Below are 7,941 nucleotides of genomic sequence, written 5' to 3'. Positions count from 1 at the left end.
GGGCTATGGGAGAGAGGGAAGGAGGGAGAGAGAGGAAGAGGAAGAGAGGGAGAGAACCCTAATAGGGGAGGAAGAGGGTGGTCACAGTGGTGCTGGTGGAGTTGGAGGAGGTGGTGGTAGGGGGAAGAGAGTCAAGAGAACAAGGAATCAGAAGAAAGACAACTTGTCATTGACGTGTGCACGGGAGCTAGCGTGGCTCTAGGTAAATGACAGCGCAGTGGTGGTCCCTGGCGTGTCGCCGGTGACACTGTGCACTTATCTGCTGTCGCACCACTGACAGCTGCCTCGTCCCCAGCTGGAGAGCCCAGAGGGGACGCTGACGACGGCGACGGGCCTGGAGCCCTGATCCAGCCTGGCTGCCGGGGATACGCGCCACCAAAGGGATCGACCGCACCCACAGACACACACACACACACACTCACAAGGCGCTTGCTTTGCTGTCGCTGCTTTTTGACGAGTTTGATGGTTGAGGGCTTTGGGGATCTCTGATGTTGCCACATCTTTTTGTTTTATTTTGCCTGGTGTGTGCACCATTGCTTTTATTACTAGTCTCTCTCTGCGTATGTGTGCTTTTGTGTGTGTGTATGGGTGTGTGTGTGTGCTTGCACATGTTTAATGCCCTCTTATCAAATCTTTATTATGTGTGTGTGTGTGCATGTTGAAATTCCCTTTTTATCAACACTGTATTGTGCATTTGTGTCTGAATTCTCACAATTCATCACTAAGACAGGAAGATGAAGTGAAGGTGTCCTGTGCGTTTAATGCCAGAGTTCTGCATTCCAACCGGGCTAATATGAACTACTGTAGTGCTCTGAGGTCACCACAACGACCCTCTCTGGACTAACATTAGGCCTACATGAGAATTAGGATTAGTTGGTCAAGATTAGTATACTGGCCTTTTTAGTCGATGAGCAAACCCATGCTTGGATAACGTGCTCTCCAAAGAACTGCTTCAGTGGAAGGTTCTTGTTAAGGTCCATACAAAAATGTCAGAAATCAAGTTAATACAATACTTATGCGGTTCCATGCCATTACATTGCAATCAGAATCCTGTTCACAGCAATTTCAAGGCTGTTTCACCTCTGTCAGTGCAGTGATTAATCTCTGGGCAGCAGTACAGTCCTTAAGGTGGACGTGCACTGTGCCTGCTGCTGTGAGTGTGTGTGTGAGAGAGAGAGAGACAAGGAGAGAGGGGGAGAGAGAAAGCTTTTTATGTTTGTGTATGTTGATGTTGTGAGCTCCATCAATTCAACTCTGGAGGGCGACCAAAGCAATTCATTCCCACTGAAATAATTTCTTTCTACATACTGTACACACTCTCTCTGGATGCTCCTATTTGTACATAAAGATCTTTCCATGTTGGACCAAACAGCAAACAGACACCACTGTAAGGACCAGCATTTTGGCCAACTCTTTTTGCATTTCTAAAGAATGCCTTTTGCAGTTGCAAGGCCAATATTTCAGGACAAAGCTGCAAAGGTCTGCTACATGGCTACCCCCACCACAAACAAAGACACATTCCTAACTACACTAGTGCCAGGCCAAACTAATTATCATACAGTATTGGTTACCTCTGAAGTGTCAGTGTCAATCTATGTTGTGAATAATACATTCATTAATACTTGTAATGTGGGCAACAGTCTGATCATGGTTTCATCACAATTTAAACCTATCCCACCAGCTATCCAATGAAGTGCATGCCAGGTGGGAGAGTCTTGAATATTTGAAAGCGTTGAACTTAAATTGGGATAGCTCTTGGAGATAAGATGTCTTCTCTTTTGTCTTTGCTCTGACTTCTTAGCCCCCCCTCTCTCTCTGTCTTCCTTTGTCTTCCTCTCTCTCTCTCTCTCTTCCCCTCTCATTCCCTCTGTAATGAGTCCTGATGTTCCCGGGCTGATCAACCTCTTGATCATGTGAACTGTTGATTAATTACTCTACCACATGATGGTATGACCCCATTGTGGGCCCACACATGTTGCTGCTACAACAACTTTTGATTATATCTCTAACCTTTTACCCTTTTTCCAGGAGAAACTAACTAGGAAGCAGGAAATGTAATTAATGTGTACATTGTCATGTCTTGATTGATTCACTCTGGGGGTCTTACGGAAGCAAAGATCTCAGTCCCAGAACAGTAATGATCATGTGATTCCTAACCAGGTGACCCTTCATCAGGTGACCTCCAACCATGTAATCTCTATCAAAGCAAAGTCACTTCTATCTAAACTTATATAAAGTGAGGAGCCTACTTAAGAATATATCACAAGAAGCTCCAGGAGTTCTGTAGCCAGATCCTCCCGCACCACTTCGGTGTGTAGTCATCATCTTCTGAGCCAGGAATAAATTGTTGTCCTGATCCGCATAACCTTTCCGAGTACTTACTGACCATAGTCGTAGTCTAAGGTAACGGTGTTGCCACAATGTAGGATTAGTTATCGCCGCCGTAGATGCTAATCAGCTGGAGTGGTAAGCTATACAGCAGAACTGACTATTGTAGGCTATTGGGTGATATAGCAATGGGCAGTTTGTCAGCGATGGTATAGACAAGACAATGAAACCTTGGCTCAGCCTGAACCCTCTGTAGCACAGGGTGTAGTAGACTGCTAGCGCGCTGATGAGAACAGCAGTCTGAGTCAGCACTGTAGCCTCTGTCCATCTTCAGAACTAGTACATGTTGTGTTTTTTAGGAACCGCCCGAATTAAACGGCCGTGGAGGAGTTAGACCTTCATAATATTATTCCTAGAAGTAACGCGTGTCATAAGAAAACTCTCTTTAACAGTCTATATTGTAGGCATATCAACCTACTATGGATATTGTTTTTACATTAAACTGAAACTCATTAAGCGGAGTCAGATTTATTAGGTTAACAGGAGTTCTAATCAGGGGCGCAAGAGGCACGGGGGACGTGGGGGATATGTCCCACGCAGTGCTGAAGAGACAGCCGTCGTCCCCCTCACTTTTGATAAGGAAAAAAAGCCTTATAGGTACGCTAAATAAATAATAACATATAGGATTTGCGCTAACTGTAAAACTCCCCATTAACAACATCACATCACTAACCACAGCCATCTACAGTACTGTAAGACTGCACAATCTCATATTCACTCTGTTGGATATCTGAAGCCAGTTTGTCTACTAACAATCATAAAATAATCCAGGCTACTTGCTTAGCATAAATCATTTATCATCATCTTTATTTGAGGCAGGCTGGTATTCGTTTAGAGCGGTATGCATACCCGTAGGCTATCAAAAGCATTTTCGGTTTGGTTTGTGATTTAATGTACTTTTGGACTGTTTGATTATATTGCTAAATGTTGGGACTGATGGGCACTGAAATCTGGAAGATATTTGATGGTTCACTGTTAAGTTTCATGCAGTTGAAAAAGTGTCGGAATTTCCACTGCTGTTTATTGCGAGACAAGGCAGCCCTTCATTGAATAGGGGTTGAGCTGTAATGGAAACCTTTTTGCGTAGCCAAGTAGCCTAAATTGAGTTATTGTTTAATTATGCATGATTTGGTCTTTTTTTACAAATAAAATTCGTAGGCTGGAATGCCTTGAGTCGCAACAATTGTGTTTAAATCTAGTAGGCTTCAGCCTCTGGCAATTAGCTCGAAAGGGGCGGCAAGAGAATGAGCTTGAGAATGTGTGTTGGAGACCCAGATGTTCTGAACATCTTAACTGAAGAGAGGGGCGATTAAAGCAGAATGATATTGCATTTTCATTTTTTACTGGGGGGTGCAAATCACAAATGAGTGATTATGGGCTAGGTTGATGTTGATGAAAACGACTTTTCTTTGCCAAACGTAGGCTATTAATCCAACCAACATAATACAATACAATACAACATATAATAAAATATTAAGAAGAGGTTATTTCATTGACTTAAATCAAACAATGTATTCTAGTGGACTGATGGCAATTGTTGGTAGGGTAGGCAATTGTTACCCCGTCTTGTATATGGGAACCTGCCTTTATTTGTCCTGCTATAAATAGAATCAATCCTGGGCATAATTTGAGGATTTATGGTAGCATAGTGCTCAACTCCTCCTGCTCAACATGACGTTAGCTGTTATGTTTTTGATAACAAACTCAACTAGCCTACTTATTAACTCGTTTTCACTAGCCTAACTATAAAATACAAGTCTATCAACGTTTTTGTTCTAAGACATTTATTTCAAACATAATTTCAAGATACAAATTGGATACTTCAGTTACCTTGGTGCATAAATCCCAGAGAGTAGGCTACCACACCCCAGAGTGATGGGCCTAGCGTTTTTATGCGTTCAGTGTGGGGTATAAACAAGCTGAGAATTTAGCGGTGTCACGTCTGCCTGTCACAGACGTGGGGAGCTCTTTGAAGCTTGGGATAATGTGATACAGTCACTACAGTAACAGTATTTTATTTGAATTCTTATGTATTTTTTATTTTTTTTCAATTTTATAAATGCTTTGTTTAAATGCTGTTGGAACAAATAGTTGATTATAAAGGCAACTTTCTGTTGCAATTTTCTGTATGTTCTGGACTGGTAACTTGTTAAGCCAACACTTGTTAAGTTCTAACGTTGCATAATATTAACTGCAAACACACAGTGGAGAGTTGATTTGGTAGCCTGGCGAGCCAGACCCACATTAAAATGTAGGGTCTGGGCACTCACCATTCGCAGTGCTCAGTCCGAGGGTCAGGATAATCAGTTGTCTTTCAAATTCCCTCTGCACGCAATAGGACGCAATAGGATATTTGTTTTTTTTAAGTAGCAGGGAATTCAAGCCAAACCGTTGCAACTCTGCCATCAATCATTATGTTAAGCCCACCAAACGACTCTATACATGATTTCAAAGGCCTGATTAAGTTTCGATTTCTGGAGCTCACAAGCCAACGGAGAGTTGCTAGACTAGCCCAAAAAACAATTGTTTGAAAACAATCAATGGTATTATCTTAATATTCTGGCAAGTTTAAAATATGATGGTCGAAAGTGGGCCAGAGGTGGCAATCCGATATCTGGAAATCTGATCTCACTATGGGTTTGTGTTCACAATTTGGTCCCCCTCACTTTCACTTTTGCGCCCCTGGTTCTAATCAATTGTTATATTCCCAACAGAGCGCGGAAAGCTTCATGATCTCCTTTGGCCGCTTCCAGTTCCTTCATTGGTTCTGAAAAGTGACGTCATTACACCTCCCTCTTTCTATCTTTTAATATTTGGGTTTGTAATCTTATTTGGTATTCTGTTTTCATCTGGTGTATCTGTTATTATTATGACCGCCGCTAGCAAAGCTAGCGAAGCGGTCATATAGTGATTGTCAAAGTTTTTTTATTCTTTTTTTTTCCCCATCATATACTTCCTGAAATTTTGGTCAACGATACCAGGGACACCGAAACACCGGGGCACATGAAAATTGGTGGGTATGTAGCCCCACTACACTTCTACGGAAAATTTTCGTTTGGTCCACCGGCCTGTAGACTTGTCCCGTCTGAGGATCACGGAGGAGTAGACGCACTGGTAGATGGCACTTCCGAGCTTTTGTTCAATTTTTTAAGCAGCCACCTGTCCATTTTGGCTAGTAGGCTACCTATGTCTTTTGTTTTGTTTTACTTAAAATAGCGGGAACAAGTTGAGTTTGCGTAGTGGGAGCAGATAGTTACATTGTTTCTATCAGCGGACCAGTAGCCCATAGACTGAACCAGATCTCGTTAAAAGACGAAAACATTTATCTCTCTTCTCTTAACTGCGTGTAAATAAGAAAAAGGCAAAAAAGGCCAATATTATTTTCCTTTGTTTCACCTAATAATAATTTCAGACTGAATACAGAAAATAATTGGCGACCACGGAAGTTTTTGGTGACCCCATTTGGGGTCGCGACCCCTAGTTTAAGAATCACTGGTCTATGCGATTAAAAAGCATGTGTGTGTGTGAAGTATCCAAACAATGATAACACTTATGGCTGCTTTAGCCACAGACCTTCAGCTACTGTAGCCTACTTCATTCACGCTTTCCGTGATTCACGCTGCGTGAAATGTATTAGGCCTACTGCTGATATGCAAAACTATTAACTTTTCGCCAAGAGTTGGCAGCTTAAGTCCGCTTGATACTGTAAGCCATCGGTTCCCAAAGGAGATTTTATTTGGGTCGCCAGCATAGCCTAGTCACAATGTATGTTGTGTAATAGGCCTAGCATAGGGCCTACCTTATATAGCTTATAGTTTGTTAACAGTCACAGTTTTGTCATAACTTCCTCTATGCATTTTTGCATTTAGAATAGCTCTGAAACTGGGGGGCGAACGTCGCAGAGGGAGCGCCAGTGCGTGGATATCTCAATCGCAAAATTAAACAATATTTCTATTGGGCGCCTACCATAGGCTGGGTGAACACAGCCTGATCTGCCGGCGATTTCTTTTTCGATTTCTTAAAAGATTGAGCTTGGTCTGACGAAAGCCAGACTAACCATGGACCTCACAGTTGCAAAATGCAAAGGAACATGAATCAGCCTAAATTTGCACGAACAATAACGGACAGCAGCTCTTCAACTTGGCCCGTTAAAATGTGTATGAACAGTAGAGACGCATTTCATGAAGGCCCTTTTGGACATGTCAGTTATTTGCACCACTGGGTAAAACTGCATTTTGTTTTAGACTACTGGTATTTAATTTGTGCATTGACAATGAAGTTGAATATCATATGAACTAGATGACTAAACTCTTGCATATGTAGAAGAAGAAACATTCACAAAAATCCATGGCATGACCTCTCTTCTTGATAGCTGTTGAAAACTGCGTGGAAATGACAGGGATTGTTTTATTTGTAAATAAATAAATGAATGTAAAACTGATACCTTCTGCTTTCCCCAAATGTATCCTACCGGTGTACACGACCTGTCATCATTCCAGTTGCAATGGATGAACTGTGATGAACTGCCCTACTTGTGATTGTTTAGAGATTTTAAAGGTTTTATAACAATGCTACAAATCTATTCACCTTTGCAGTGCAGGCTACTTGCTGTGCGGCCCGCACACACACAGGCATGCCAAACAAGCATACACAAAAGTTTCAAGAGTGGGGGATGGAGTAGAAGATGGATACAAATTGATTAGTGCTTGTTTGGCATGCCTGTGTGTGTGCGGGCCGCACAGCAAATAGCCTGCACTGCAAAGGTGAATAGATTTGTAGCACTTGAATTTCCCCTGGGGATCAATAAAGTATCTATCTATCTAGTGTGATTTATGTTCGCGGAGCGGATATACAGGACTGAGCGGTGGTCATATTTTGTACCGCTATGCGGTACATCTAGTTAACTTGTTAATTTCTTAAGTTTACCTCTGTGAGTTGGTTAAGTTTCCTTTGTTACTCTTTGCTACTTTGCTACTTTGTTACAGTAGACTATGTGAGTTTACTTCTACATTCGACTGCAGTGATGTTGATTACATCTACCTTTTAAGGCTTAGTGTCTGATAAATTGTTAATCTGCTTACCAATTGTATATCTCTAATTATCATAGGCATGCAATGCTTTACCCTATAGATGATAAACTAGTTACTTGGTAATTGATTCGAGATACAAGTTATTAATTAAATGGAGTCAGAGTAATCGAGTTTGTAATAATAACAGTTACCAATTAACTCTTCACCAGCCTGTCCATTGTTCATACACGTGAAAAGGTTTTGTTAGAAGTGTGCTTTGTTTGGGCCGATTTCTCTCGCCTTGCACCACAAATGACAGACCTCTCTTTCCTCTCTCTAGTATTGTTCATGTGGACTTGTATCAGTATTGCAGTGCTTATGTGCTTGTCTCCTCACTCACTCTTGCTTGGTTGTTGTACTTTACTTGTAAGTCACTTTAGATGAAAGCATTTACCAAATGAATACATGCAAGAATGTATGTGCAATTGAGTCTAACCCAAAGCAAACCATAGTTATCTAGCCACATTCAGACAGCTAACTCATA

General features: G+C 41.7%; 1 long non-coding RNA gene across 1 annotated transcript; it reads right to left on the bottom strand.

Moving 5' to 3' along the window:
• Positions 1-1,852: 1,852 nt before the first annotated feature.
• Positions 1,853-7,592, bottom strand: LOC121719080. The gene is made up of 3 exons (XR_006034148.1): positions 7,512-7,592; positions 6,746-6,749; positions 1,853-1,867 (listed from the first exon to the last, which is right to left on the bottom strand). It is a non-coding gene; the product is annotated as an uncharacterized LOC121719080 (long non-coding RNA).
• Between the last annotated feature and the right edge of the window lie 349 nt (positions 7,593-7,941).

This window comes from Alosa sapidissima, chromosome 1 (assembly GCF_018492685.1).
Source record: "Alosa sapidissima isolate fAloSap1 chromosome 1, fAloSap1.pri, whole genome shotgun sequence".
Taxonomy (NCBI): Eukaryota; Metazoa; Chordata; class Actinopteri; order Clupeiformes; family Clupeidae; genus Alosa; species Alosa sapidissima.
The sequence above is the reverse complement of the archived record's forward strand: the minus strand, read 5'-3'. Positions and strand labels throughout refer to the sequence as shown.